Source organism: Gigantopelta aegis, chromosome 2, assembly GCF_016097555.1.
Source record: "Gigantopelta aegis isolate Gae_Host chromosome 2, Gae_host_genome, whole genome shotgun sequence".
Lineage (NCBI taxonomy): Eukaryota > Metazoa > Mollusca > Gastropoda > Neomphalida > Peltospiridae > Gigantopelta > Gigantopelta aegis.
In genome coordinates this window covers 27657192-27670119 of record NC_054700.1, presented here as the reverse complement: position 1 = coordinate 27670119, position 12928 = coordinate 27657192, and the positions used below count along the sequence as shown (strand labels likewise).

The 12928-nt window shown below is 37.1% G+C and overlaps 1 protein-coding gene across 5 annotated transcripts in view; it reads left to right on the top strand.

Moving 5' to 3' along the window:
- Positions 1 to 12928, top strand: part of LOC121383367 (acetylcholine receptor subunit alpha-L1-like) — a 33099-nt gene that overhangs the window by 3431 nt on the left and 16740 nt on the right. The window contains exon 1 of one of the 5 annotated variants that reach the window (XM_041513391.1): positions 8296 to 8330. The exons of 2 other annotated variants lie outside the window; for them this stretch is intronic. The gene's annotated coding sequence lies outside the window, so the exon portion shown is untranslated. Of the gene's footprint in view, positions 1 to 8295; positions 8331 to 8351; positions 8705 to 12928 lie in introns of those variants that run through there. 2 more of the 5 variants (XM_041513385.1, XM_041513375.1) reach the window with 2 other exon arrangements.

Below are 12928 nucleotides of genomic sequence, written 5' to 3'. Positions count from 1 at the left end.
ATTAAATTTTTCTCTTGAATGATTTACTATAAAGTATTCTGATATGAAATATTTCTTGCTCAAAGCATAATATGGACATACTAAAAGAAAATGATATTCATCTTCAACTTGATTAAGATTACACTTTAAACAGATAGTTTCATTTCTTTCTATTACTGGATTATATCTGCTTTTCTGTACTTTTAATTTATGTGACAAACATCTAAATTTAGAAAAATTTCTCAAGAGATCCTTATATTGTGACAAATATAATATATATACCTTTCTGTTTCTAAAAGAGATTTATAAGAAGAATATGCCTTTAAAAATGAGAAAAATTAATTTTATCATGCCAGTGTTGAATAGGAATGTCTTTATATCTCTGTACAAAGCTGGACATAAATAACTTGATACTGTCACATTCTTGAGCAATCTAAACATAAGAAAACCCTGTTTGAAACAACAGTGTTCTTACATACTCAATTAATTTTACGAGTTTTGTCATGACATGTCAACATATCATAACAAGCTTCGGGATATCTGGATGAAGCCATATATAACAATTTACACCAATAGTTTATACAACGGCTAAAATAGTTCACACACAAATGATCTCTACCTATTTCCCCAAGTACAGCATTTGATGATACTCTCTTTGAAACTCCTAAAAACCTTTCAAAAAATTACTTTATACTTTTTCAATAGATTCTCGATAAGTAAATCCCCATATTTCAGAGCCATATAATAAAATTGGAGCTAATTTAGTATCAATTATATTCTGGACAATACTATATGATAATGTAGGGTATCTCTTAAATAATGTAAAAATAGGAAAACAAGCTTTTCTCGCTTGAATAGATAAAGCCTCGCAAGCCATAGACCATTTCAAACGAGAAGAGAATGTTATACCAAGATACTTATAATATGACACAGTTGCTAATGGAATGCCCTTATAAAACTACTTCTCGTTACGTCCTACGAATTTATCATGTTGTATTGAAGAATATACATGATGTCTGGTACTATACCTCTACCATTAAAGTTAACACATTCTACGAATTTATCATGTTGTATTGAAGAATATGCATGATGTCTTGCACCATACATCTACCATTACAGTTAACACATTCTACGAATTAATCATGTTGTACTGAAGAATATGGATGATGTCTGGTACTATACCTCTACCATTACAGTTAACCAATTTGGTTAATTTGCCATGTTGCATGGAAGAATAGCTTTCTCTTAAAGGGGCGCCTTCGCCTCAAACACAGACGCAATAAAGTTCATGTCAAATGCCATCATTGCGTTATTAAAAGGAGAAAAACCGGGGAGATTGAGATAAAAAAAAAACCTTGACAAACGCTGAGTTCCCCCGGGAAACATGTGGCCCTGAACGCGTCAGCAAACATTCCATAACGCCTTTCTTCATTTATCTGCAGATATACGACTCCAGGACACGTTCACGAAGTATTGGCATTCCAGTCGATCAAAGTTACATAATTAAAGCGAATCGCAAAATACAAAGTCAACAGAAAGTACTGGTAATGAATCGACGCGAGAGTTAAAGGTGCCGAAACGAAGTGCTCTTCGCAACTGAACACATTGATTTGTGGGCCGATTAATATTATGTTTATACTATTACCAGCTTACACTTTTAATTCAGCCTTCGATAACACGGTCTCGTAATACCCCCATAGAAAAAGTTTTCGCCTTAAGAAAAATGCTGTTGTAATGAAATGGAATGGCTAGAGGGTGTTTTGGCCAGACGCATGCGTTTATTCTGCTATCAGTGGGTAAACACCATCTACATAATGAACAATACCGGCAGATTATTAAAGTTCCAGTGGGTCGATAAGGTCCTTAACGTTTTATTTTAATATCCTGCTTCAGTACAAACAAACAGGTGGCGTTAAACACACTCGTATTATTAGTCTTTCATTACGTGAAGTGCAACCCTTTGCAAATAAAATCGTAGCCGACAATGCGTTTAAAATATTGACATAGTGGTTATCTAATAATATTTTTTCTTGTTAAATACTGCAGTTCAGTCTGGTTAGGTTATTTTTCCTTACTGTGCAACAGTCCGTGCTTGTTGTGGTCATCACACGCTATGGTATATAGTTTAAATAAAGTTTATTTTGTTTAACGACACCACTAGAACACATTGATTGGATTTGGCAATTTTAACATATAGTCTTAGAGAAAACCCGCTACATTATTCCATTAGTAGCAAGAGACATTTTATATGCACCATATCACAGACAGGATATCACATACCACGGTCTTTGATATACCGGTCGTAGTGCACTGGTTGGAATGAGAAATAACCCAATGGGCCCACAGGCAGGAATCGATTCTAGACCAACAGCGCATAAAGCGAGTGCTTTACCATATGACTACATCCCGGCCGTCACTATAGTATAGAGTTTACGATAAGTAGGGTATATTTAAACATAAGATAGTACGGACGGTTTACTATTAACTGTAATTCCCCACCCCACCCACAAAGTAGTAGAAGAAGAAACAATGATGTGACACAGCATGGTCATCAAATGTTTAAACCGTAATATAACAGAGACGAAGATTGGCAGCAAGATTACAGCTTGTGAAATCCAAGTTAATGCATTAATAACTTGAAAAAACAGCGTAAGTCTCCAAACATATGTATGATAATTTGTGCATTTGCACACATAAATAATTATAGACCTATTTAAAGATATAGCCCCTTTTAACGGGGAAATACGTTCACGAACATAGGAAAACTCGATTATCTCAACTCTGGCCGTAAGTTAACTATTTATATGTACATAAAATTATAAACCTATTAGTTGTTAACCATACATTGTTTTTCCTCTATACTGTGATTACTATATTACCTATTTCTTGTGAGCGTCTCTGGTAAGTGACGTAATACATACAACTCACAGGTCTCCGAGTGAAGGAACGGTGTTCGCAACGTGCAGCGTAGGTATACAAATCATCAGTTTAACCTGTATGTTAATGAACCCCATTGACGTATAACTCTTGCTCAATCTTGACATACTACTTGTATTGGGTTTGCATTCAGATACCGGCCCCCGCCCGGAGCGAGTTCAGCGACTCAGTGGGTAGGTTTTAAGGCCATTATACCGACGTTTCTGTAACTTACCCGCTATTCTGAACAGACAGCCCAGATAGTTGAGGTGTGCCCAGAACTGCGTGCTTGAACCTTAATAATTGGTTATAAGCATGGAAATAAATATTAAAAATATGTCTTTCAAGGGCAACAATCAAACCACACAGAGAAGTCATGCTTTCCTGATCAAAGTTAGAATATACTTTCATTCATACATTGTCTGTTATTTCTTTTACGTTCTTACCGGCCTCGGTGGCGTCGTGGCAGGCCATCGGTCTACAGGCTGGTAGGTACTGGGTTCGGATCCCAGTCGAGGCATGGGATTTTTAATCCAGATACCGACTCCAAACCCCGAGTGAGTGCTCCGCAAGGCTCAATGGGTAGGTGTAAACCACTTGCACCGACCAGTGATCCATAACTGGTTCAACAAAGGCCATGGTTTGTGCTATCCTGCCTGTGGGAAGCGCAAATAAAAGATCCCTTGCTGCCTATCGGAAGAGTAGCCCATGTAGTGGCGACAGCGGGTTTCCTCTCAAAATCGGTGTGGTCCTCAACCATATGTCTGACGCCATATAACCGTAAATAAAATGTGTTGAGTGCGTCGTTAAATAAAAAACTTCTTTCTTTTACGTTCTTCGGGGTATGAACAAAAAACAGGGGCGGCATTTAGTCCAGTCGGTTCAGTGTTCGCTTGAGATGCTCACGTCACAGGATCGAACCACCTCGGTAGATCCATTCAACTGATTGGATTTTTTTATCGTTCCAACCAGTGCACCACAACTGGTCAAAGGCTGTGGTATGTGCTTGTGGGAAAGTGCATATAAAAAATCCCTTGCCGCATTAGAAAACATGTAGCGTGTTTCCTCTGATGACTACGATTCATAATTACCAAACGTTTGACATTCAGTAGCCGATGATTAATTAATCAATGTGCTCTAGTGGTGTCGTTATACAAAACAAACTTCTGAACAAAAAACAATCATCCGCAAACGTTTACGTTCATTGAGACATGAACAATCTTCCCATTGCTACATCTGGACCAATGGGGTGATAGTCGAGTAAAAATATGACTGAACCTAGAATAAATTTCAACAGAAGGTGTTTTTGTTTTATATTGTTTAGAAGACCCCACTGAATATATATCCAAAATCCGATATATCCAATATGGCCGCCAACACAAACTCCTAAATGGTTGATGTTAGACCCCATAAATCTGTTAAGAGTAGATATAAATATATCAAAGAATCAAAATATATTGTTAAACATTTTGTGTCAAGTACCTATGACGCATCAAGACTCAAAATGGCTCATATTTAAGATTAACACGTATAGATTCCAGCAGATACGATACTATACTCATATATTTATCCACGGATTTATTAATATTGCTTAATCCTTAATGCCACGAATTTTACATATTTCATGATGTGCTTTCTAAAATAATATCATGAGACAATTTATATTGTATTGGATCAACGAAGAAATTCAAATCACCTTAATGACACAACTGGTTCCAGGACATCTAGCTTTCTAGCATCTACCAACATATTTTGGTTACTAACACCTTTGGAATTACCACATACACAAGAACATTCATATTTATGCCTCTGCAGTTGACTTTGTTCAATCACATCTCATACCTACAGCTTGTGAGGAGTTCATTGTTTTATATTCAACATTTTATTTTATTTTTGCAACAGTCATCTCCAGTTCTCTGGCTTCAGACCATCCTCTTTTCCCACCCAGACCAGCACCTGATAGATAGTATTGCTGATAATTGTGACACCTGGCTGCTTCACAAACCAACGTGTACCTTCATAAGCATTGCACTTTCATATTATAAATAATATTGAGGTTGTATGAACACAACACATTTCCTGTACATGTATATAAAATGTTAATGACAAATGTGCTCACCAAATTAACACTTAACAAAATATTGTCCCAAACCAGATACAGATACTAGTTGTCAATGTCTTCAATATAAAATGTAAAAAATCTATTCCTGGCTGTGCATGATTTCAGTGTATGTCTAAATACCAGTGTCATCACCGATGACATGTAATTTCAGTGAAATATCAACTCCAGTCTGTACTAACAGAAGGTTAGTGCCTTGATATGCGTTAACCTTTGTATTCCATTTGTCACCACGAAACACTGCCAGGTGCTTTGTTTATAGGTTGACTGCCACTCCCTAGACAACACACCCTTTCCTGACCTGTCATGCATGAGGCCTGACCCTCACAAGACTGGTTTGCCAAATTAAAATTTGCACGAAACGGAACTCACTGGATATATTTAGATACACATTATATTTGCGGCTATATGGCGTCAGACATATGGTTAAGGACCACGCAGATATTGAGAGAGGAAACCCGCTATCGCCACTTCATGGGCTACTCGTTTTGATTAGCAGCAAGGGATCTTTTATATGCACCATCCCACAGACAGGATAATATATACCATGTCATTTGTTATACCAGTTGTGGAGCACTGGCTGGAAAGAGAAATAGCCCAATGGGTCCACTGACGGGGATCGATCCGTATCAGGTTCAAGTGTGGATGGGAAAATAGGATGACCTGAAACCAGACATCTTGGCATAGTTCTTCAGGCGGGGAACATATGAACCTAATCCAAAGGATCTCCTCTTGATGCAATATATATGACGTCATATTTGCGTCAAGGCGTCATACTATATTTTGATATGTTGATTCTTTAGTATCTTATTCTTATCTACTCATACTACATTTGGGGTCTAAATCAACCGTTTAGGAGATATAGGGCCACAAAGTTTGTGTCGGTGGCCATGTTGGATGTATGCTATGTAGTGCCTTTCCCGGTGTCAGAATAAGGTAGATTTTGGATATAATGTTCAGTGGAGTCATCTTAACCAATATAACAACCCCCCCCCCCCCCCCCCCCCCAAAAAAAAAAAAAAAAAAAAAAAACACAACAAAAAACAACCCCAAACAAACAAACAACCTTCTGTTGCAATTTGTTTTAGGTTCACCTAAATGTCGGCTTAAATTTACTGGACCATGACGTTAATTAAGAATTGACCTCAATTATTTTTTGGTTCATGTAAGTATGACTCCAGGTAAGATGGGTGTTCTTAATTGTAAAACAAACCGAACAAAAAAAAACCCGAATGAAACCAGGAAAACATTGTCAGTGGCATAGCGGGGGGTGGGCGCATATTTAACTGTGGAATATTATTCAGTTCTTAATTATACTATGTTAGACTTAGATTTGTGTCGAGTAAGCCATTCTTGTATAGCTGGGTAATATATCCGTTCTGTTCACATTGTGCTTCTGTTCACACGTCCCTCCCAATGACGTTAAAAGTATGTAGTTCCAACTCACTCCGCATGTAACGTGCTGCACTGTGGGATGTGTGGTACTTAATGTGTTTGGTTATTACAGTGTATAAAATAACCTAGAATATGAATAATATCTACTGTGAAATCACCTATTTTTCGTGAAATCCATGGACAAGTGCAGACAACGAATTTAAGAATACAATGAAAATATAATACATACATGCTTATAATACAAATTTATGACACCATCTTTTCCATCCACGAGTTTAAGAACTTAACGAAATGTGTGTTTTAGTAAAATCATGAAAATTTCAGCCCACGAAATTAAAGGATTTCATAGTATACCCTGTGGACAACTGTTTTGGAAATAACAAAAGATGCTTCACTTTTATATCAAGTGAAGAATGATGTCTGCTCACGAAGTTTGTGTTTGTTTTCGATACATTTTTAAATTCTGTACGTGAGTTCAACCAAAACGAATCTCCTACTAGTAGACACAGGCTAACAAAAGAATAATCAAATATAGTTTAGTAGAGTAAAGTAATCGAGAAAATATTAAACTTAAAATGGAGGCTGGTGTTGGGTACTGGCAATCTATTTATTACTATTTTACTAAATTTGTTCTATAAAGTGGTAATTCATTCGTCAAAGACCACATACACTGAATGCTCCAGCCCCGCGTCTATGTTACACTGTCAGTCTTTTTTTTTACTTGGGATTGTATCAGTTTGGTTATCAAATCAGTCTACTACGTTATATATTGATTTATTATAATGATAAAATAAATCCCTTTTAAAGGGAACATAATAATAAATAACGGTTTTGTTTAACGTCACCACTAAAGCACATTGATTTATTGATCATCGGCTATTGGAGGTCAAACATTTGGTAATTTTGACGTAGTCTTAGCGAGGAAACCGCTACATTGTTCCACTGGTCAGGTCAGGTCATAGGGCTTTACGTGCACATTCAGAGCAAGCTGTTGTAGCGCACGCCTTTCCAGGACAGAAAAGGTGGGGGGGGAGGGGAGGGACTAGGGCACCAGAAGCCCGACCGTGGTCGATAGCAGGCGGAGGGGCGGGGGGGGGGGGGATGCGTAGCAAGGGATATTTTATAATGCACCATCCCACAGACAGGATAGCACATACCACATGCCATGGTGTATTGGCTAGGACGAGAAATAGACACTGTGAAATAAGTTATTTGTTTTAGCTGTTACGTCATCGCTACTAAACCTACTCAGTATGTTGTGACAACTCAACGCATTTGGTAGGTTGACACACGTTTGTCCCGAAGAAATACACTTTAGTTTGAACTGTCATATTGAATATAGTGGCGGAAATGTTTGACATCACTAGCATGGTATTGAGCATCTGTATTGCAAAGGCTAGAAGTAGCGGTTTTACGTTACTACGTTTTGCAAAATAATTCGAAAGTTGTCAAGACCGTAGTTAGCGGTGGGAGTGGGGGGGGGGGGGGGGAAAGGCAAAGGGGCAGTTGCACCCCCCCCCCCCCGAAAAAATCCGGAAAGCATTATAGAAACAAACAAAATTATCTTCTTAACCATTTAAGGTGTTTTAGACTATTAACTACTCAGTTGCCCCTTCCCATCCCCCAACAAAAAAAATCCTAGCTACGGCCCTGGCTGTGGTGATAAAGTGCACGTGCAGTGTACAGTTACCTAGATATAGACCTTTATAAAGTGGATTACAATTACTACGGCGGGATAGATTAGACTTAGAATCCGGATAAACACCAATTCCATTTACTAGCAGTTGACGCTGGTTTTAAATTTTGACATGTTGTTGTCAAGCCTTGGTTCAACGTATCAGTGGGTAGAGTTGCCTCCCTTGGACACTGTTCCTATTGTCCGTTCAGTCCGTCGCGTAGCAGCGTGAACGCAAGAGTTTGAGTGAGTATAATAAATATTCATACACTGTTTGACAGATAGCATGCTATACACCAACGCTGGGAGAGGCATCAGCATTTATACAGCCCGAGAGGGATCAATTGATTTGAATATCAGAGGAATTTTATCTAAAAGCTTTAATCAAGTTTACACGCGGTGCATCCTGAGCCAATTGGGCGCCTTTGTGAGGCGATGGCAAGAAGCGGTACTCGGAGGCAAGGTTCGATCTTCAGCAGATGGGTTTCCTTTTAGTATTTACTCAAGATGGTCCACTGGCCCACATCACATTGAACGGAAATGCCAAAAATTGATTCAGTCAAAGAAGAATAACGCCATGAATATCATTAATGCATGATTCTTAATGACGCCAATCGGAGGTACGATACTTGGATTATAAACCTTTCTCTTTCTACCTCCAGAAATCCGCCGTGTTACTTTTCGGATTTGTATAGTAATGTATGCTGAATAAGGCCGCTTGTTTTATTGTACCGTCAACGGTGTAAGAAACAATACATATTCATTACTTTTTATTATCATATGAGTTTGAATAGTAACCTCCATTTCATTCATTCATTTCAACGTATTTTCGTGCTTATATCCAATTACAATTCAAGCACGTTTCCCTGAACACCCACCTCAGCTATCTGGGCTGTGTGTCCAGAACAGTAGGTTACATGTTCGTTGATAGTGGTTGGTTAGTGAGAGAGACGAGGGTGTGGTGGTTTTACACATATCCATTGAGTCGTTAAAACTCGCTCTGGGTGGGGGCCGGTACCGGGCTGCGAACCCAATACCTACCAGCCTTATGTCTGATGGCTTAACCACGACACCACCAAGTAACCTCCAAGTAAGCTTAAATTGTATAATTGGATAAGTGTTGATGAATAATATCCTTAAGGTTTATTTGTTTTGTGAAGTCTCTTCAAGCTTTGAGTATGGTAGTTAAAGTATCCTTATGTTATTGAATTGTAAACTTTATCCAAGCTTTGATTATAAATGATAGCTTAAATCATAACCCCTAGTGAACTCTTGATAGCAGGATCCATTACATCAATGTAAATACCATAGACGACAAATCAAACAAACATATGCGGCTCAAACTGTTATATGCAAACGTATAACACTTCAAACTTAAAAACGAAACAAAAAAGAACGAACTATGGACCATCCGTTGAGCATTCCAGACATGACCAGCTACTTTAGCCAGGCATATTGTGATACTACTTGAAGTCGCACCCCTGTGCATGTTTCAAACAACCTCTGCATGTGCTATTCCTTTATCATGGTGCAGGGATGGCAACATTATCGTGGGTGCCGAATACAACACATATTCATTATCTCTTGAAAATTTAAAGATTAGTTTTATAAGCATCTGTGATAATGGTTTCAAATATTTTTTTCCCGATAATTCGGTGCAATATTGGTTTGTTTACAGCAGCTTTTTTATTTGTTATCTTTTTGACATTTAATATTAATATACGTGTACATCATTGTGTCTTTCATAAATACAACTCTTTCATAGCTGTCTACACTATTGTAATGAATTAATTTGAAATATGAAGTTGTTGTTGATGATTATTTACCTTTGTTTGACACCCAATAGCTGATTTTGTGTGTGCTGGGGTGTCGTTTAACATTCATTCATTCGTTTAAAGCAAAATAGAATCAGTATCCTAACGCTAGTTCAAAATAAATTACACGAACATTTCCGGCCACACCGATTAGTCTCCCTTGCATACACGAAGTCTGGAAACTGCTTTTAAGATGGTGTTTTATGTACCTATAATATTTGGAGCATGTTGTTCAAAAAAGAAAAAAAGAAATGTTTTATTTAACGACGCACTCAACACATTTGTATTTACGGTTATATGGCGTCAGACATATGGTTAAGGACCACATAGATTTTGAGAGTAAACCCGCTGTCGCCACTACATGGGCTACTCTTTCTGATTAGCAGCAAGGGATCTTTTATTTGCGCTTCCCACAGGCAGGATAGCACAAACCATGGCCTTTGTTGGACCAGTTATGGATCACTGGTCGGTGCAAGTGGTTTACACCTACCCATTGAGTCTTGCGGAGCACTCACTAAGGGTTTGGAATCGGTATCTGGATTAAAAATCCCATGCCTCGACTGGGATCCGAACCCAGTACCTACCAGCCTGTAGACCGATGGCATAACCACGACGCCACCGAGGCCGGTCATGTTGTTCAAAAAATTATATTTTCACTTCAGAACAAAAACTAATAAATAATTTTGTTCTTTATGCATCTTTGTTACAATCCCTTAATCCTTCAGATTATCTTTATTTGTAATCAGCAGATAGTCTTGGTTGAATGTTATCCAGATTTTAAAAAATCAACAAAATTAAATAAAGTAATAAAATAAAATAGCAAAATAAGTTAAACTCATTTTATTTGAAACAATGTAAATTATTAATTTTACATTCACCAGAATACATATTCAATTGATATTCAGTAGAACACATGTTACTCTACATTGAGCAGAACATGTTTACTTTACATTCAGTTTAACATTATAATTAGACTTTCAATAGGACACATGTTTAATTTATAATCAACAGAACAAATGGTATACTTTATATCCAGTAGAAAACGTTTAATTTACATTCAGTAGAACACATGAATTAATATTTTGTAGAACGCATGGTTAATGAACATTCAGTACAAAAATACGTTTATTTACATTCAGTAGAACACCCGTTTAATGTACATTCAGTAGAACTTGTTTTGTTTACATTCAGCAGAAGGAATGTTTAATGTACATTAGTAGAACACATTTAATTTACATTTAATAGAACACATGGTCCATGAACATTCAGTTGAAAATACATTTAATTTGTACTCAGTAAAAGCATGATTAATTTACATTTAGTAAACTGCATATTGTTTTACATCCAGTAGAACCCATGTTTAATTTTCACGCAGAAGAAGACGGTAGAACACGTTTAGTTGACATTCAGTAGAACGTTTAATTTACATTCAGTAAAACATATATAATTTACATTGAATAGAACACATTTAATTTACATTCAGAACATATATAATTTACATTCAATAGAACGTTTAATGTACATTCAGTAGAACACGTTTAATTTAAATTCAGTAGAACACGTGTTTAATTTACATTCAGTGGAACACATGTTTAATTTACATTCAGTAGAACATGTTTAGTTTACATTCAGTGGAACACACGTTTAATTTACATTCAGTAGAACACGTTTAATTTACATTCAGTAGAACACATGTTTAATTTACATTCAGTAGAACACATGTTTAATTTACATTCAGTAGAATACATGTTTAATTTACATTGAGTAGAACACGTGTAATTTGTTCTGTTAAACTTATTCTAGAACTGACAGTGTTACAAACGTAAAAGTGAAATTGAAGTCTGAGGTAAGTGACAGTGAAGTGCGCCGAAAGACGGCCGGCCTGACACGGCCACTCAACACAACGCGGTTGTAATGACAGCCACGCTCAATAGCGGCTGCCACGTTCTCGGTGCCGCGTGGTAAATAACGAAAGGGTCATTTGCCTTAATGATAATCTCTTGTACAGCCCGACCCCTCATCATGGAGCCGATCATCTCCGTAAATTGCCAATTAGATCATTTCAGATATGTCCACTCCAGGCTTATTAGGGAATTTACTGCCATTTACAAGCATCTCGAGCAAGGAAACTACTTTAACTTGGCGGTACTTCGGGCTACTGTGAGTGGAAGAATAAACGGGAGAAAACCGCGCGAGTAGAAAGTAACATTTGTACTTGGCAAACAAATTAGGATATAAAAATTTAGATGTACGAGTAATATACCACTCTTGTCATATCAAGTAATATGAAACCAGTGTGTGCGTGCATGTGTGCGTGTTGATTTTTACATATATAGTTTATTGCAATAGGTCTTTTGGACTTTGAGAATTCATAATAACATGTATAAACACAGTGGTTTTCTGTACATGTCTATACGTATACATACATTGATACAGGTTTTAACTTGCATAACAGCACAATGAACAATTAATATGAAAACAGACTTAAATATGTAATATCGTTGTTTTTGAGAAGATTTAGCAATACAATACGTTATTTCTGTATTGAAATGCTTTACAACAATACATTGATAAATTTCGTACAATTTGAACATGACTGTTATAACATAAAGCAATACATTTAAAGATACATTGTACTTGGGTAATGTCTAAATGTTGTGGAATAACCCTTTTTCGCAGATTTGATAATTAGGCAAAGGAATTAGTTTTGGAACGTACACAGAAATTAAATGGCATTTTTGTGATTGGGTTACTTTGAGTGGCACCTCCTATTGTGTCCCATATTTGGTTTATTTAAGGCTTGAGTTGCTGGGGTCAATTAGAGAGCCTCTATACCTCACACTCCACGAACCTTTTGAAACTCTCGCAACGGCTAAATTGCAGTTGACGCCTACTGTAAATTCGCATTTTATTATGAATTCATGGGTGAGGAGGGGGTGTTTATGAACAATAACACTCAATAATACAAAGACAAAGTAAAATATAACAAAATGACGCCATCAAGTCACTCGTTCCAGCCAGTGCACCACA